General features: G+C 38.7%; 1 protein-coding gene across 2 annotated transcripts in view; it reads right to left on the bottom strand.

Annotated features, from left to right (window-relative positions):
* Positions 1 to 20,217, bottom strand: part of TRIM2 (tripartite motif containing 2) — a 92,837-nt gene extending 72,620 nt beyond the window's left edge. Inside the window, exon 1 of one of the 2 annotated variants that reach the window (XM_085300643.1) lies at positions 20,200 to 20,217. The gene's annotated coding sequence lies outside the window, so the exon portion shown is untranslated. Of the gene's footprint in view, positions 1 to 1,289; positions 1,436 to 20,199 lie in introns of those variants that run through there. The other variant, XM_085300636.1, reaches the window with a different exon arrangement.
* Positions 20,218 to 20,472: the final 255 nt, after the last annotated feature.

The following is a 20,472-nucleotide window of genomic DNA, read 5'->3' as shown; positions in this document are numbered from 1 at the left end:
CAGGTCAAAGCCTCAGCTTGATTTTTTGGAGATCCTGGTACTTCTGGTTCAAAAGGGAGCTGAAGCAGAAGTACCCCAGTGAAAGGGCCAGCCTAGCAGTACTGAAGTGTTGACATGGTACCATATAGTACATTTCCAGACAGGCCAAAAGAATGAAGCACAAAAAATATTGTTGCTCTCTGGTCTGCTTGAGGCTTCCCACTGAGTTTTGTATGTTTGGATAAGCAGCGAAAGCATGAAGTATTTTTCTCTCAGCCAATCCAAAAACCCAGTGAGGTGCAACAGACATCCCTAGAAATTACTGATAGCCTTGTCCAAAAGCATTTGGTAAAATAAATGAAGAGGAGAAAAACAGATAATGTAGTCCAGTGACCTGAGCACTAGACTGTTTAGTGCTGTTACTTTGCTCTCTAGTCTTGGGGAAGTCATTTAACTCATTGTATCATTACTTCATTTATAAAATGAAGAAACAGAGATGAGCTCCAACTACCAAATGAAATGTAGACATAAACTTGCCAAATCTTCAGGGGCAGGGTGGTTCTGAGATTCTGCTTCATCTCTAACACTGACAGAGGAGCTAAGCCTCTCTTGCCTTTATTTGCACATGAAAAGAGTGAAAGTCTGAAAAGTCCATCGATACTTGCAATGCACTATTAAGGTAAAGAATGATTTTCTTTACCTTACATTACCAAACATTTAAAATTCTGAACACTAGAAAGGACATGGTAAAGACACAAAAAGTCAAGCTCATTCCATCTCTACAGTCTTTTGCTCCATAGAACTGTGATCATTTCCTAATAGTGACCTATAAAGACTATTGAAATCTCTGATTATGACTTTGTTTTTTCTACTACTAGGAGTATACGTTAGAATGCAACAGCACCTATCAGTATTTTAAGCAGTATTAATTTTATAATGTCCCACTTACACACTTTTCTAAACACTATTTATGACCTTGCAAAAACTGCTACAGTTCAAAGCACCCCTGGATGATCAAATACTGGAAATGCAGCTAAAGAGAATTGGATGATGATTAATTAAAGTTCAAAAAAAATGTGGCAAGTTTAAATGGGTTGTGGCCCTATTAACTTCAGGAAGGTTTCATTTGAGTTTGGAACAGTGTAATCCTTGTAGACATGACACTGCATACAAAGTAGCTGCTCTTTTACTTCAAACGGAGGAAAATATTTTAATAGCTGCTGCTGTGAATGATAATATCTACCTGCCTAGCTGAAACAGCTATCCTTAACCTTACGAGAAAAGCCGTAATGCCACAGAAGACTACTTACTAGTGTTTCATAGAATCCATTCAGGAGTATCAGAGGTTGAAACTCACTGTGCCTCTGACCAGAAGATTTAGCTCCTTGCAGTGTTCAGACGGTCAGTCCCCTTAAAGCCATGAGGCGGCTGAGTTTAAGGGTGGCCTTGCACAAACACAAACAGCTTGTCAGCACAAGCCCAAGAGGCGGGCCTGCCTGCCGGCCGCTGTGCGAGCCAATGATTAGCCTCTTCGCACACTGGCTGTTCAAGATACTGCATTTCATTCTTAAGCAGGGGAGCGAGAGGGGCTGCCTAGGAAGGACAAGTGCTTGATGGTTTACTGCTAAGCAGTAAAATGCTTAAGGCAGAAGGAAAAATTCAGTAAGGCACTTCAGGGAAAGCGCATATTTGCTGCGCATACATGTAATTCCTTTTACAAAGCCCAYAGGCATCATCGATGCATAGTTCTGCTTTTAGGTCAATGAAAAAATAAAATACTGTGAAGTAAGATCAGCTCATATTCACTGTAGAGAAGTTTCACCCACAAGGTCTCTGATTTTTCTTCTCTCCTCCCTTTTTCTTATCCTCATCCTTATTAACATACTTTGTTTCCTGACACTGAGTTTTCTTATGTGTTGTCTCACAAATACCTCACCTCAGCCTTCGTCAATCCCAGTACTGTTGCTTCCCTTTGCCTCCATCTTAACTGCTTGTTCTTTTAGTCCATTTCTCCCCAAAATCCCAAACACATCTTAGGCACCTCGGAGTGATTCTTCTGTGAGACAACCAAGTTGATCTAGCAAACTATTGCTGCCAAACTGGAGGTTCAGGGTCTCCCTCTCCCCTCCTCCTGCTGTCATTTCATGGAGAGGTAGCACAGCACGGAAGTGAGCACTTCTGCGTCATTTTAGTGATCGCAACCGAGAGACAGAAGAGGTATTGCACCAGGTGAATATTCTCTGAAATTTAAGCTCCTTCTGATCTTGCCTCAGCAACAGGAATTCATCTGAGATTCCACCTGTCTCCCCATGTTCCTATCTATCTCCTTTGTTGTTTAAACTGAATTGTTCCTGGTTAATTGAATATGCTGCTTACAGCTACTGATCCCATTTCATCCCAGCTCTGTCCTACTTTCTTATCCTTCTAGTTTGGCTGCCACCAAAATCAGTTTCATCAAGTCTCTTATTAAATAACTCCCTGGATAAATATCATGCTTTGTACTTCAGCCTCATCCTCTGAGCTCTTTTCTGCTTTGGAAATAATGAAGATTCTCGTTAAAACTCATGTCATCTTGTGGGCTTCCACTGTTTTTCTGACCTTTCTGATTAATTCCTCTCTTGGCATCTACCTCTTCCTCCCTCACACTCCCAAGACAGCCTACTTCTTGTTATCCTYCTTTTTCCCTTTACATATTCTATCTGGTTGCTACTATTTGCTGGTACAGGTTCCTGTAGGACTTTTATGTCAATGATTTATAGCTATACCTTTCTAATTTTTTACTTTCTGCTCCCCTCTGATGTTGTATCTTAGACTGTGGTTTAGGCATATTGCATTAACTGCCTTGACAGTTCCTAATTTTAAGATCCTTTTCTGGGTGCAAATTCAGGCAATTCGATCACACTTCATCCTTTACTGTCCTTATAGTCTTGGCACAAGTCATTTCACTCCCCCTCAGCTTTGGTAAAGGAGCTCAGCCCCCTGTTGAAGCAGATGCTGCTATTAGCAMGTCGTTCAGAGAGACGGGCATATCGCACCTTTCGGGCTTCTGCTGACAGGCTGCGTGTGAGTTCTGGCACATATCACTGCAGCACAACATGCTTGGGTCATGTTTGCAAGTTTTTCTTCACAGTGAGGCATACTAAACACATTCTTCACTTTAACGATATCTGAGATCCTAGTGTGATCACAGGGCTCCATCAGCTGCCAACCAAGTATAACCTGCACGGCTTTTTTTTTTTTTTTTTTTTTAATGCAGACTTCCTCCTTAATTAACCCTACACTGCCCACACTAACACATCATTATTTTACTACAGCTTTCTTCTTCTAATACTTCTAAAATCTAAATCTCTGCTCAGGCCTACTGTGTGATCACCACTTACTTTCACTGATGAGCTCGGATGTTGTTCCTCATGCACCTACTTTCTTTTCCTCTCCTCCTTAGAAAATTCAGCAACTGATGTCATCTTTTGTTCCCTACCCCAACCACATTGCCCACACACCCATGAAAGCCAAGCTTTCTTGTCTTGAGCTTCAAGGCCTTTTCAGACTTTCTCCTTTCCTATTGATTAGCTCCCATGGATCTCTTCATCACAACAAGGCCTGTCTTTTCAGCCCACTTCTCTCCTTCTATAAAGCCCTCTTTTTTCACCTTGTCCTCTATGCACAGAATGCACTGCCTGATCAAATCAAGACATTTATTTTCCTTTCTTTTCCAGAATTTGCATGTGTCACGAAACATAGAAAAAAATGTATCAGAATGAGGGTGAGGAGCAGTAGAGAAATGGGTGACAAGTCACAGCAGAAAAATAAATGCTCCATCTGCATGTATAAATTATATGTGCTCTTCTATCAACTGTATGCCATATGTTATGCACCTGACACTGTTAGATTTTTAAGAGACAGGCTAGCCATCAAAATTCCTTGATGGACATGAATAAAGTGCCCAAACACTGTATGTGAGATTGTGAAAAGGGCCTGAACTGCTTTGAAAAGACTGTTTGTAGATGTACAAAAAAAGAAAGCTAGCTATTGCATCTCTGATTCCCATGGCAATTTAAGATGCTAATTTAGTGTAGCCACAAATAAACAAAAGAGAAAGAAAGAATGAGCTGATTTAGTGGACTACATTGAAAAGGCACACTTTAGACAAAATCACCCTGTGACTCGACTCGTAGAATTATGCCAAGGATGAAGCTGCCCCTTTGTCCTTAAGCCTTGTATGACCCAGGAAAATTGTGATTAGCACTGCCAACGATGCAACCCCAAGTGCCATTTGTGAGTGAGGACTCCCAAGACTGTCAGCCTGATTTAATAGCTCACTTTTACCAAAACGGTGGTCCTGCCCACATCCCCATCCCGTTCCCAGATGCACAGGCCTGTCCTCTCCCTTACAAATGCTCCAGGAATAACATGAAGGCTCAGAGAGCTGATTCAAATTGCTGGATGTGTTTTCCAGACAGGCTGATGATCCGACTCATCTACTGAGGTGTCAAACTTCACTAGAGTMTGCAAAGGGAAGCAGGGAACGTATGTAGCTGTAAACAGGAGTGGGAAAGAGGTATGGAGAGGGATCACCACCTTCACTTTCTAAAGCAGAAAGCTAGCTATTATCTCCAGAAACCTCAATCCATTCTGTGGTGGAGCCTAAAACTATGACCAACAAAACCATACCACTCCTAAATGCAAGGTCCCAAAAGTTCAAGTAGCCTCAGGTTTTATTTCCAGCAAACTCAAATGTTTTATTAAAATACATTTCCCAGTGGAAAGTGAGGTTCTATTTTAACTAAATGAAAATTTCTCTAGTAATAATTGGATTTCCCAGGAAAATATTTGGATTGGGGAATGGTTCTTATGGGCAAAAAAAGAAACTCTGGTTATGAATCACCAGAACTTAATTTTGCCTACATGCTACAGTACAGGATCTACAGCGTAACTTCTTGACTCTCTCCCCTTCGAGAGTGCCATCCACGTGGCTGGCTATCATTTATTCTTTGCTTGGCAAAACTGTTTTTTTCCTTTGCCTTTTTGTGGCCCCAGCCTAGCCTCACTCTCCTCTCCCCTTGTCTATGCTCCATCTCAAAACACAAACCCAGATAGGTACCATTTTGCCAGCTTGCCTGTGGGGAATCTGAGGCCTCCTGAGGCTCAGCCCAACCAGCCTATGCCTTTGCTGGAAAGAGACATCTCCTGCTTCCCCAGCAATAGCAGCAAACCCTGTAATGGAGCGGAGAGAGGTTTTTGTCATGTTTTACTGGCCTGGTTTTAATTATAAAGTGGGTCACAAGTTATTACCAGAAAACACACAATCTCAAGCAACTAAAGAATTTGGATAGTGACAAAAGAAGTGAAACTCTGTAGATGAATTGTTTCATTTTTCTTAAGTAAAGGAAAACGAATGGCAGAAATAACAAGGGGGGGGATCATGTGCAGATGTAGCACACTAACGTATTAGGCTGCAATCAATGGGAGCTTGGGCTTAATCCCAGCTCAGACCATGTGCATTTTGAACTTTGAGCTCTTGGACCATTTCCTAATTAGAAAGCGAGCGACACACTGTGGAAATATTTAACCCTTTTGTAGTGCCTCACAGGGTCAAGCAAGTGCCAGCAAAGACTAGGGTTTTGCTTGAATCCCTCCTAATTCCCCCCCAACCAAGGCCACATCTAATTTCAGGAAATATCCCTGTGCTCCAAATGGCTTAAGTGAAACCATGGGTGCTAGTACCTTGTTCTTCTTGGCTCCCCGCACAGAACGGTGAGACCTGCAACTGCTCCTCCTCACACTCCTAAGCGATTGCCAGGATCTCCCCTATCCTGCCAGCCCCCCATTCAGAATCTCTCTCTGTTCAAGCCTTTCCATGTCTCCTTCAAGCTTGTCAGTAACATCATACCAAGGATCGGATCAAAACAGAGATACCCACCTGGAACCTAATAGTGTAAATAATGCCACTTTGCCCATAGATTTGTTTCTCTACTTTGCAGTAACGAAGAAGCAGACTATTATAAAAAATTTAGCTGCACCTCAGAATACAAACTATGCATACATACAAAGTATTTATAATTGTAACTTGTGCGGAAAGAAACAAAGGTTACACAGCCTGTGTATATCAACAGCTGTCACATAAATTCTATCCTGTCACTGAGTTTATAGTTAGGTCTGGATTAGCCACTTCAGCTCTTAAACCTCTCTATAAAGTGGCAATATTATGCCTTATCTATTTCACAGAACTACTGTGTGGATACTTTCATACCACTCCGAATACCACTGAAGATACAAACTGCTATTTCTTGCATCCTTCATTTGGGAAATAGTCTTCTAGAGCCAATGAACACAGAATAACTAGTCAGGAATGGTTTTATTCCCAACAAGAGTTTGTTGGATGATTTAATGCTTCTAATATGGACTTTCTTTGATTTATTGGGGTGCCAACAGGAATTGGGAATCTCAGGGGGTTGAAGATTAAAATGAGAGAGGAGGCCATAAATGCTACTTCTCCAGCCAGCTCAACTGATTCAGTTTTTCTACAGATTTTGTCTAAACTTTCCTGCAGCTCCTTTAATGGCACTCATTCCAAATATAACACAAAAATCCTATTAGAAAGAGAGGCATGTACAAGGATAATGATTAACTCTGGGGATGTGAAGCCTAGTAAATCTACAAGCTTCAATTCTCCTTCTGATTTTCATTCAGTCTCATGCACTAATAAGAGGTGGTTCAAGGGCCTCACTTAGCACAGGGCTCAGAGGAGGCCTTTAAGTACAAACTGCTGTTTGCACATGCCTTCTATTTGGCATTCAGATATACTCCACCTTACTTTCAGACTAGGAGCCTTGATTTCCCATTTCACCTGAAGACAACAGCATCTCTGGTGTCATTTGCTTTACCTGGGCAATAACATGGCTCCCTCTTTTACTTCCTTATTCGTCTAAATTCCTGTAACCATAATCTTCCAAATACTGTGGAAGTATTTTGGAACCCAGATTTATTCCCAAAGTGGCTGAAGCGATATGCTAGAGATACCTTGTTTATTAATATTATTTATTCGTGGTGACTCTGTAGCACTGGAAAGCGTCAGTCATAAACCAGGACTCTATTGAACTAGGTACTTCTTGTAACAGAGACACAAAAAACAAGAGTCTGATAGTCTCAGAAATTTTTTGAGCCTCCACTTTTGTCTAGACTGCACTGTGACAATAGAGCAGCAAGAAACATCAAAGTTAGCTCTAAAATAGCTAGCTAAAGTGCTAGAGAGATGAGCCAAGAAGCAAAGTAGTCTGTCCTGAATATCCTACTGCCATAACTAGACTTCCACAATACCTGGACTAGCTAAAAGCTAGTTGGAGCCCTGCTATACAGCATTATAGTCACTTCTCTATTTCTCTGAATGAATCTAGACACAATGTTTAAATTCCACTTGTGTTCAAGGGTGACTCGTTCACCTCCCATGGGATTTTTTTAAATAATGCTGAAACATCCCTTAGCTATGATTAGCTTAAGGGTTCACAAAAATATTTCAGAAGGGCAAATATTTTGCCTTTAGAACACAGCTACATCAGAGCATCAGGTACTGTGAAAAGGAGCAGCCAACACATACATCTACCTTCATTTCAAATGGCACAAGATGACTTGTCTCCAAGGAATAAGTTTCTGGATAACAGTATGAAATTCCTAGCAGTATCTGTGAAATAGACAAGTTGGCAAGGAAAAGTATGCTGTGTCCCTCTTTAGGTATGACCTCTGCACTGTGGGCTTGTTTAAAAGGAAGAAGAAAGAAAAAAAAATTCCCCAGTTCCTCAGACTTCTCTGTAAGCCAAGATGCCTCTGGTCACAAAGAAAGACCTCAGGGGAGGTATTCAGAGGAGCTCTTTGTGAAGACCTTGACATCATATAACAAATAGGTATGATTAATAAGCAGGCTGCCATGGAGACAGCAGTGACTTCTGCTGCCATTACAACTGCTCATACTGGACTCAGCACAGTAAATATCCCATWTGCTTCTGTATCACAGGATCAAACCTCTGCATCAACAAGAGCAAAGGATGCTCAGAAACCAGGAGATATTTACCTATCACAGGAGAAGTTCTTGGATTAGCAATGCAGTACCCTTGGTGCAAAGAGAGCACTTTAATGTGTGCTTTCCTTTTAAGCATATGAGTACTMCCGCTGATTTCACTGTCACATCAGTGAGGTCAGCCATGGACTTACTTAGCCAGAAACTAAAAGGAATTAACTCCCAGTCACACACACACTTCCTCTGAATAACGGCCAGAGTGCTCTWCATCTCCCCCATGCAGATGTGGCTCCCACTCCCAGCATAGATCAGCAGTTTACCTCTCCTTGAACAGGATTACCCATGCATTTTACATCTGCCGTCTACTAGCTGAATTGGGAGGCGGGAAGAGCAAGGAAATGCTACTCCCAGCTTTACTTATACAACTCATTCCTACTTATCAAGCCAAGAGAAAGTGTGCTAGCTACCTAGCATGTGGAAACACTTAAATAATTTAAACTCTTGAAATGGAACTGCAGAGGCACAACAAAGCTCAGAATCACTTACTCGAAAGAACAAATGCTTTTAAAGATGGTAGTGTGTGCTTACAGAAGCCCACAAGTCTGTGTGTTCATTATTCTCACATAACTGGCTAATATGAGAGAATTTTAAACAGTTTGTGTGTTAGGTTCCTAATGATAACCCAGTTCCCTATAAAAATAGGGCCAGGTTAATTTGCCAAACAAAACCTTTATTGTAGAGCTTTTCTGAACAGCAGGAGAGGGGAAAAAAGAAGAGCTTAATATCAGAAAACATTACAATCTTTAGCCATGCAAGAGAACCCAATGAAAATATATATGTTCCCTGATCCACATACCGTATGGCTAAAGCTGTCATGTAACTCGGACCAAACCACTGCCCACCTGGATTTAATTAKGCCGTATCATTTTATAGTAGCCTAYGGAAACTGGACTAGGAATCAAAATACTCCCAGAGTAACTCCTCAGGCAATCATACATATAAAAACTTGGTTAAGAACAGAGAGCAGAACATATCAGCAGACTGAGCATACAAGTGCTTTTATTAAAGGCAAGAACAACGCAGAATTCTATTACTGCAGAATGAAAGCAACAATTCTATTACCCATTGCTATACAATCTATTCAATTCAAGCAGAACTACTAAACTGATGCATACTGCAAGACTACATATTGTAGTTCTGGTCAATATCCTCTTACTGATGGAAAAAATATAGAATTCATGAAATGCTGAAATGCTTATAAATATATATATTTTAGAGTTCTGCAACTATTTAAAAGAAATTCTCAAGAAAATACTTGTATAAGATTGTATGTTTATACAGGAACTGTAAGTTATGGGGAAAAATGCACATAAATGCATACTTGTAAATTAGTACGGAAGGACAAATGACATCACTGGGAATTAAATACGATGGAATTTAATTTGTCGTTTGAATGTGAGTCCAAAATCAAATATATTTTTTTTCAAACAAAAATGTCTAGATAGATTTCTTGCAAATGTGACTTAAGGAAAAATAAATGTGACGTCTTTTGAAATTTTACCTAGTCAGCAGAGAAGATGAGAACACTGTGTGTTCTATCTCAGGCGAATAAAGTAAACATTTATGCAAAAGCAATCCAGATGCTATCTATATTAGCACAGTTTTTTCTGAAGATATGCAGAATGAAAAAATGTAAAATCTTTATTATAACCTGAATCCAGTGTCACTATGATGTTTTTATAGTAATATCAAAGCAGTTCCATCTCCATCTGCTTTTAGTTCTTTTTTTTTTTTCTTTCAGCTTTCAGTTTTCTTATTGTTCTCTAAGTAATGAATATGCTGCCTCATTCCTTGAGCTAGGACTCCCTGATTTCTGTTAAACAGTCACAGCTGCCTGATGCAGCCCAGTTCCCTGCCCTGGCCTTTGTGTTGACCCTGTCTACAACATGGATTAAATTATAGCCTGCAGACTGCTGTTCTATTTGCATGCAAGGAACACAATCTTTTGTGAGGCAATATCGCATAGAAGCACTATGCCTCTGCCCAATGTTTGGATGAACAGCAGGCCTTGAAAATATCTGTGTATTTGCTTGTGTATTTGTCAAGATCAGCATGTCTGAAGGATGCTTCTTGCTTTGACTTGACTATTGTGAGCTCTTGGTTGCTCTCTGACTCAACCTCTACCAGAAGGAGGCTTCACAGAGAGCTCAGATCAGAAGGAGGCTCTGATAATTCCCAGAATTAAGCAATTACTTGTGCAAAAAACGCAAGTCAGGCAGAAGGGAAACTTATCTCCACTGGCATCCTCAGACATGATGACTCTCAAAACAAAAGACATGTGAACCCCTTGATAATTCCAGAGGATTTGAGAGCAATAATAGATTAAAAAGGAGAACAATCGATCTACACAGCACCTCATTTAAAGAAGACAAGCGAGAAAGTGCACGCAATACAGAATAACAAGACACAAGCACTTTGCAACACAGTGCAATTCTGTAAAGGGAATATTTGCAGATTCAGGATTCTGTTTAACTTTTCAATAAGGCAAAGATTTATATTTTCCCAGTAGCATTTCCGAACATGAAAATGGAGAGGTATGGACAAATCTTTCCTTCCTCATCCTCAGTGATTTCAGTCTCTACAGTAAGTTTGAAGAACCCACACAGATACTTAACACCATCCTCAATAGCATGAATCACCATTCAGATTTTTCTGAGAAATCTTGCCACACACTAAGCCGAACTCCTTGCCACATGAAGCTACTGAATGTCATGGTATCTGCCCAAAGTAGCATTTTCTTCTTTGTCTGTTGTATATTTTTAGTGTATTTTGATAGCACTATCTGTAAGCATGCTAATCTCATATTTCTGTATTAAAAGACCCTGCTCTCAGCACTTAATAGATTAACTATCATTAGTGTTTGCAGTGAAATTTTTCACACTGGATGTTTGCTTTATTGTTAACAAAGTTCAACCAAAATTATTGACTTATTCCTGAGAACAAGGCTAAGAAAAAAGATTGCTTTGTATAAAAAAAAAGTTTCAGTGCCTTTATCTGAGAATCACCCAAAATCCTATGCTTTGTAGTAAGATCCTGAATTTTGATCAATAGGGAGAAACTTTATGCCAGGATAATCTCTTTTTTAAAAAAATTATATGATAATATATACTAACTTCATCGCATCCTAATGCATACTCATGTGGTTGCTGAATTTTTGACATGATGTGGGCAGCTTTCATTCTATCTTTTCCTAATATTTGTGCACCATATCACTAATAGCCTAAGAAGATTTTTGTTTTCCTATGGATGTGTTGATATGAATATATTTGTAGGTATTTTTAAGACTTAATATTTTAAACACATTAACAGAATTCACTAATATTTGAAGAAAGCCTGCTTTGGGCTGCTAACTTTTGACACCAATTAAAGACTTTTGTCCTCACTGCATATGCAGTTAAAGGGTCAAATCCCAACTATTTTTTCTTTCCAAAGTGATTCTACAAACTATCATAACATCTGTTTCTCATGAGAACAATGCACACCTGGATTCAGGCACAGAATTTTTTGAAGGGAACAACTAGAACAAATCGCTAGATTATATGAAACCAAACAACACACACCTTTTGTTTGTGAAAAGTCTTTTCATCTCCATTCATAAGACTAACTTCTACTCTCTTATGTCATAAGCCTCAATCAGCAATTACAAAGAGAAGACTGATAATACGTAAACAGGTAAAAATAAAAACCTCATTCAGGTAGATATTTTGATCCAAAAAGAGAAACATTTCAGATATTCTGTGAGGCCCTCTAGACTTGTCAGTACCACTATCAAAATTTTGTAGAAGGGTGCACCAAGGATGGGCATAAGTATAAGCCCTGCAGAGGATGAAAACGTTAAACAAGAAACATGAAATTGGTTCAACAAAAGAGACCAGATTCAATTCACAAGGTGCTGAAGGAAACTCTGTAATGTGAAGAAAGGTATCCTTAGGAATACTGGGYGGCTCTCTCAGAAAACAGTACCTTTTATATTGTTATGTCGCACCATAAAAAAAAGAAATCCTCGGTGTCAAAATTATTTATTTATTTGCATATTGTACTAATACTACTCCCTCACCATTAGGGCTATTATTTACTACCTAGGGACCCAACTTCAAGACCTCGTGGTGGACAAGAAGCAGGCTGTAGGCTGTGTCCCTTCAGTAGCTGAGCAATAGTGGAAAGTCTTGGTCTAGAGGGAGCCAGTAGGATCTATGCAGTGAATGAAGCCAAATGAATGGAAAAAAAGAGACTCTCCTGTCACTGTATTTCTCTGAGTTGGCTCTTAGTGGGATCATACTTTGTCTATAGCAAATAAAATGACTAACAATTGTCAGCAGCAACAATTGAGCCATTAATTGTGCCTTCTGCAAATGATGGATGGAGTTTCTTGTACCATCCACACCCCAGCTGCATGCTTTATCAATTCCTCCTTCATGAAAGTTGTGCTATTTGAGCATCTGTTCTGAATCAGTAGATAAACAAACTACTATGGACTTACTGTATGCATGGCCATTGATAGACAGAGCAGGAAAGAGACAACAATCCACTGATGCAGAGAATTGCATTGTCAATGTGACAGGCAGCACAACTCCTACTTTTAATCTCTGTACCTGTTTAAACTAATCAGTTGAAGAGCTCTCAAGTTCTCTGTTGTAAAGATCTTTACTTAAATAGATCAGCAGAAGCACAAAAGATCATATAGTGATGTTTTGCCAATTCTTGCTCTGGCCACACTCAAATGTTCCTCAGTGACAAATGGAAGGGGGGCAGATTTCAAGGAAAAGATTTTTCAGAAGATCAGGTCACAGTAGTGTGGGGTCTCTCTTACTGAAAAAGCTAAGGAATCTTTTCCCAGTTCCATAAATTAGGGCTGTATAATGTCAACTGATTTCTTCTTGGGCTAGCTGGCTGGTGATCAAGGAGCACCAGAGAACTTTCTTCTGACTGCCCTCCACCGCACTTGCATTCAGGTGATGTCCTCTGTTTGTCTTACTGCCCTTCCATCTTCAAACATAAAGCAAAGCAAAATTTTTCATAAAGCATTAAGGACAGAACCATTTAAAAAAAATATATATGTATTACCCTAAGTCAATGATGTGACCTTTTGTTGCCCCACGAAGATAAACTCATACTTTTTGAGAAATTAAAATAACAGTGCTCTGCACTGCAATCATGCCCTGCCTATGCTGAGGATAAGCATTTCTGGAAAAAAGAACTAGCTGCAATTACTATTTCAGTGCACGAAAAAAAAGTCAAGGTCAGAACGAAGGCAAACCATCACGAGCTCCTAATAATTACCATGAAAATAATTACTTCTTTTCTCATTGATAATTATTGATTTCTAGAAGGCCTCTGAGATCCATACCATGGCATTCATTATAAGCACTATACAAAGCTAGCCATGTTACAAGCCTCACTCTGTTATTCACAGCATGCTCTTAAAAACAAAATAAGTGGAACAAATTATTTGTTTCCAATTTTAAATTGCACAGCCTTCATTTTGTAGAGAAAGGATGACTTTGGCTATCCCACTAAGTGGAACACCATGATGGTTGGAAGCCCTTTCAGGGTAAAACTTTACCATGAGAATATGCACTTTGAGTTAYATTCATTTGTAGGATGGCTACATCCTGGCCCAGGGTTAATATATATATTGCCTTGGGAACTTCAAACATGGTAATATAATTCAGGTGTTAGTTGATTTAATTCTTTGACCAATTTTCAGCCCCACTGAGTCACTTTTACATAGCAATTACCTAATGTCTTAGCATTAACTAATGATTAATTTAAAATCTGTCTGAGGGCTATACATACTGTAACAAGGCTACAACCACCTCTGGATTCAGATTTGTCAGTAGGCCAGCTTTCAGAATGTCAAGGGAACACAACCCCTATCCTCCATTTTCAAAAACCAGCTCTGGCATCCAGAAGTAACCATTTTGCTGTGTTCTGCCAAGAAAGAACTAGACACATATTTCAGTGAACTTCTTTCTATTTGAAGAAGAATGCAACCCTAGCTGGCTCACTGCAATGCATTCAACAGAAAAATCTTTCTTTCAGTCTGCAGACTGTCTTGGTTCTTAAAAAAAATGCCTCTGGAACAAGTGACTTCTCACTGAATCAAAAAAAAAAAAAAAAAGAATTTAACTTTTTTGAAAGACTCTTCTAGATATAGAAAGAGGACTCTGTACTCTGAAGATTTTAAATTAAGACTTCTCATCTTTCTGAAACAAGCTGCACTGATTTGGCTATTTCTGACTTGCCATCTTTAAAATTAAGTTCTCACTTTCAGGAATGCCTTGAAATTAGTGAATGATAGGACAGGGTTTCTCAATCTTCTTAGCAGTAACCCAGATCACTCTTAGAGATAAATTACTTGCCTTTGACTTTCTAGCTTATTCATTTGGGAACTATATTATTGTCTCATTAAAAAAAAGAGGTACCTGTTTTATGATTCCTGAACTAATGAGTTCTGTAAAATCCTTTCAAAGCACTAGCTAACCAGATTGATAAAATAGATCAAGTTGATTTATGATTAATTGCATGCTGGCAAATAATCTTTCAGAAATGCATTGTTCCCTGTATTCAAGAAAGAAAAGACATTTGATGAGTACAATAGCCCTTCATGTTCAGCAGCTCGTATTTGTTTAGATTCTTGCAAATGCTTTATAGAAGAGACAACACAGCCACTGTCAGAATATATTTAAATTTTGACCGATATCAATGCCCATTGTTAATTTTGAATGTCACCATGGATACACACATTGCAGAATCTATGGGAAAGGCTACATTATTGCAAAGCATAATCTCAAACTTCAATCAACAAGAGTCAAGAAATTCCAGATAGAGTATCTTTCCAACCGCAGCTTAGTTCCATAGGCTTCTTAAGAATTTTTATTTCTGCATATATAACTAGTTTTATGCCCTCCTAATAAAAATGACACTTAGAAATCATAGTGGTTTGTGCAATAGAATATCCTGAAAAAATAGATATGCAATGTTGCTCAGTTATTAATGGCACATACTCAGATGCTACAGCCTTGCCACATTAAAGTGTATAAATCAAATAAATGAAAACCTTCAGAATGGAATAGCAATACAATATGTCTTTGTAAATCAGAAATTTTTTTCAATGAGTTTTGACGGCAGATTCAGTCCTAATTTATAGGTATAAGAGCTGCCACCTACTTTACACCATACCTTTCAAATAAAAGGTAGCAGAAGAGTTGATGTTCACAGATGTGTTATTTCTCCTGAAATCTACTTGTAAGATGGGGGATGAGCAGAGAAACAGGGAAAACTGATCTCACAGAAATTATAGAGGAGGACTCTCATTCAGTATTATGATCACTATTTTTCAGTTGCCTGAATCACAGTACATGATCCACAATGAGTCAGTTACTGTTTGACAATCATATGTCTTGTTGTTGCTGTTTCATTCCAATAATTAACGTTGAAATTTAGATGGTGTAAATTACCACAGGTAAACACACTTCATTAAATTAATAATGAATATTACTACTCCAATAATTAAGTTTATCAAATTTTATTAGCTTAGTAGTTCATTAAGCTAATAATGAAAGTCTAATGATTTTAAGTGAATCTTCTTCAGTGACCCACAACTATTTCATAATTATAGTCGTGTTTTGGTCAGGTGATTTAATCTCAATTAATATACCTCCTTAACTTAACATCTGAATATTAACAGCCTAAGGGAGAAGCTGCCAGCGAATCAGAAAGACAACTTTGAAATAAGGTCATGGTAAGTTTTATGTAGTTTTGTTATTTTAACTTACACACAACCTCAAGCCCATATCTACACAGACTCTAGTATCCTTATGACCAATGCATTTATAACATACCACTGACATCTCTATTCTGAATTCAGATACAAAAGACAGACAAGGAAGTGTGATAAGCAGTTTGACAGCTGGACCACATATATTTGAAGTATTTGCTGCTTCCTTCTCCTCTGGCTAAGTTTGTTTTAGTTTTAAAAGAGCTTGTAACTAGTCTGGGGCCAAGTGTTAGCTTCTGGTTCTCTTCAGTACCTACCTTAGTGAACTTCCAATAATAGCAGTGTTCCCAGGTGCCATAATAATATAATATGTGGAATAAAATGATAATGCCATTGCTGCAGTCAGAATTTGATATCAAACATAATGATGAATTTTKAATAAACTAACCTCACTAACTGCATCTGTTGAGAGTCTGACACTGCACAGATTCTCGGGAAACAACCAAGCCCTGTATAACTGGATTTAAAACAACTTTTAACTGCTGATGAACTCATTTATTTTCCTCAGATTTTCTTCTCATGCAAAGTCCACAGAAAAACAGTAACAGCTCTATTTTATTTGTTATTCAAAATTATCAGGTAAAAATTAAAGAGATTGTGTCTTCATGTGGATTGTTGTTTGAAGATCAAATTCCAAAACTTAACCTGGGTAGTTTTGTTGTGAATCATTATATCACTTGGTACCTCAGTTACCTTTTAATTCCTCAATTAGATGAGCATACTTCCATTCTACCAAACAGATTTAAGTCTTTGTAAATCTCAAATCACAAAAATGATTATGCAAAAGCAAATAAAAACTGAAAAACGAAGGAAGGATTAATTTCTACAAGACATCTACGGGAATTTGTCCTTACCAACTTCATTTGATTCATAACTCTTTTTGAAGGGAATTAGGAGAGAGAAGGAGCGATCCCAGAATACTGACTGGAAAGAAAAGACCAATAGGGAGACTTAGTCTTTTCTATGTCTACCCTAAAATGAAAATGGTCAAGGAATTTGAAGCTCTCAGTTTTGAAGAGGCAGGAGGTGAGGGAGGTCCCCTAGGAATAGGGGTGAAGGACACTAAAACACAGAAAATCTGTTTGCTTGTAGAAAGAGAACCTGGAGTGACACAGAAATCCTGTCCCAGAAGGGGAAGGGTTAAAAAAAAAAAGAAAAAGAAAAGAAAAAGAAATATTGGAAAGGACTATATTCCTTTTCAGTACCTCAGTAAATGAGAATGAATTTGGTACTATTAAGTCTTGCCATTGACAGCTCTACAGGGGGTACCTGCATTGGCAGTGCACCCTGCATTTGGGAAAATGCAGAGAATTTTCTTGAATTGCAGCCAGCTGCTAACTGGCCAGTCAGGACTGGACTGGTACATTCACCAATGTTCCCTTTCTTAGGCTACAGGTAAGGTCAGCCTCAAGGTAAACAGATTTTACCCAACCAAACATGTACACTGTCCAACTTTCCTCAGTTCAAGGTAAAGGATCAGGCAGTGTCACATCTCAAAATATTTAGGAATATGGGGGGAAACAAGGTACGCAATCATAATTTCAGTGATCTGCTTCTGTGCTGTTTACCAAGGAGTAAAGTTAACTATCAGATGCTGACACATATGTAAACATACTAGCATTGGAATGCTCAAGCCTCAGTGCCTTCAAATAAAGTTACAAAGCATGAAAGCACATAACCACAAGTGAGGCTCCAGGACAGAGCTGCAGAGGTTGTTTAATATTCAGCAAGGATGTGCCTGAAATGTCAGTGCACATGCTATCAGAATTTCACCATCCTTCAGCCAGCCAGAGAACTTTGCCTAGGTTTCATCCAGATCAATTTACATCAAGAATAAAAGATCATATACTAGTATTCCTTCCAAATGAAAAGTGCAAAAGAAAAGGCAAAATGCCCCCCCCCCTTTTTTTTTTTTTTGCGGGGGGGAGGGGTGGGACATCTGTAAGTAAGATCCCTGAGCAAATTTTAAATAAAACCTCTGAAATTTTTCAATTCATGTCCCAAATCTTCCTAGAAGAACTTCTGAAAGGATTCAGGGCACGTATGAATCATTTCTCTACATTTTAGAGACTTAAGCAGGGGCTTTCGATGTTTAATCCAGGCAAGCAGTGGATTAACTTCTTTCAACTGAGAGTCTGCCAGCTGACAACCTTCCCCTGCACACATGGCATTTGATGTCTGCCACATTAATATTTTGACATTTTTGTGAAAGACATTGTCCTGAAAGGTCACCACTTGTCTGAGCAGTTGGCTGGCTGCCATTCAGCCCTGGGAAGCTTAACTTCACCAGCTGTCATCAAAAATGACCATTTTCATAGATAAGTTTCAGGGAAGCTATGAATTTCTATTTTTGTATGAGTGAAAAAAGGAGATAAAATGAAGAAAAGCTCCAAAACCACCTTTCAGCTGTTGCAATGAAGACACCCATTTCTATATAAACATCTGTAAGATGAGAATGAAGTTTTGCAAAAGTAGCTTCTAAACCACAGATTGGTCAAATATACCAGTGTTATGACAGTGGTATCAAGAGGATTATACCATAACCATGTCGAGCACTGTACTCACAGCAAAAAAATACAACATAAACAGTCTCTTCCAAAACAAYTCATTATATCACCTGTTAACTGTGATAATGGCATTTTCACATGGCTCAAAAGGCTTTCCCCAAGAAATAACAAATTCTGTAAAGAAAGTAAGAAATGTGATGTGGCACGTCAAGCAAACTGGCTACAACCCACATTTCTTACTATTATCTGACATTTGCACTTGGTACTGATTACAGGCTGTTTTCAATAAGCAAATTTCATTCACAATATAATAAAAACTCACCAGCTATAAAGTCAATAAAAATAATGGAACTACGGAAAGTTTGTATTAGCAAGAAGCTCTAAAAAACAAGGTGCTGTTTCTATAGTGCTGTGAGGCCAGAAAACACTAACAAATACCAATTCTTTTCTATATCGCATCATCGCAACCCTGAGAAACCTGAAACTTCACTGCTTTCCAACCCCCATACTATCTTGTCTTCATGCCATAGAGCAGATAAAGATCTTCTTCACGTACAGAGTGAGAGACTGGTGAAAAACAAGCATTGCTCACCGTGCTATGTTCATTGTTCTTAACAGCTCAGATGCAGGCTTACTGGTCTCCCTTATGGTGACAATTTGTTTGCACTTCTAATAAAAAGGTAGTGTTGAGTTTAATTAGTAGTCCGGTTCTGTATTTATGGATTTTTCAAGAAAAGATTCCAAGTGGAAAAAAAACAGTAAATTTCTCTCCTATGTGTTCACAAGCAGTCTATTAATGCTAAAATAGCTTTGTCACTGTGTATCTCATAATATCTATTCTAAACAGAAAACCATCTATCTAGAAGTGCTCCCTGCATTTGCTTGGCTTCTCCCCTCGCAGATGAAGCAGCAGACATCCTAAAAATCAGCAAACACAACTGCAAACTATTTGTTCTGGAAAGCTTTCATGCGTCCTTTTTTCTTAGTAGTTCTCCCACTGAAAGCCAAAACAATACTGCAAAGAAGCATTCCCTGTCAGAATGTTTCCAGCTTTCATCTCTCTGCTTTCTCAACCGGAACACTGAGGTAGAAACCATAATTAGCAATCTGAAAGCAGCACACACGCAAGGAATACTTACATTTGCAACTGTATTTGTGATATTTGTTCACTGATCCAACGATTGGTGATTACAAAGAAAAGAAAGCGCTTTTTGGGCTGCCTTTCAAGCCTCGTAGCAGTGAAAAGAAGGCTGTTATCTGAAAGCTACCCATTTTCTATATGCTGTGCTCTACTTGCTTCCCATGTGCATACAACACAGCTGCCAGATTTAATAACCATGTCAGCCTGCTTTCTCCATAAAGCAGCAGAGAGATGACAGGATGAAGATGAAGTAGCCAGCACATTAATCTGTAGTTATGGCTGCACTAAGCCTTGAATGAATGTCATGGTTTTATTGCCCCTGAAGAAAAAAAAATAAACAGCACTATTTGTTGAAGAAACTATGCAAAAGGATTTCAGAGATGTTAATCAATACTTGCGCAGTGATATTAAAATACACTAAAGAAATTGCTCGATTTTTCCTCAGTTAAAATATTCTAAATCTCAAGTTAATTCCCTTTTTAGCACATCCTCATCTTTCAGCATACATTTTTCCTGGTAGTGTATACTTGTATCCAAAAAGAACAAAACTATTAACTGACAAATTAATGAAGATTCACTCCTCTCTGCTCCTCTTCTGAAGGAAGCATCTCCAAACCTGTGTTTGCTGATTTATTTCAGGAAAAAAAGAAAAGAAAAAAAAGAAGAAAAGGAAGAAAGTTTGAAAAGGGGAAAAAGTCTCATTTAAAAGTCTCAATTTAACCATTTAAATTGTCCCAAGAACAGTGGTTCCTAGAGCATCGGAGTTCAACATTTGATGTGGTCAGTCTCAGTTCACTGCCAAGATAGAGCACTTCCATACCTTCAGCTACAAAACCAGCTCCATGTGAGGGAAGAAACAGCAAAGTTTACATGGCAGAACGGTCATGCAAGCAAAAGCTACAAACTAAAAATAAACCCAGAAACGTACAGTTGAATTTGTAACAATGTAGGGATGCTGCAGAGATCGTATGACATCTGCGCGTGTCTTTTTCTC

The sequence above is a fragment of the Rhea americana genome, unplaced genomic scaffold, assembly GCF_003343005.1.
Source record: "Rhea americana isolate MKP2758 unplaced genomic scaffold, rheAme1 scaffold_167, whole genome shotgun sequence".
NCBI lineage: Eukaryota > Metazoa > Chordata > Aves > Rheiformes > Rheidae > Rhea > Rhea americana.
The sequence above is the reverse complement of the archived record's forward strand: the minus strand, read 5'-3'. Positions and strand labels throughout refer to the sequence as shown.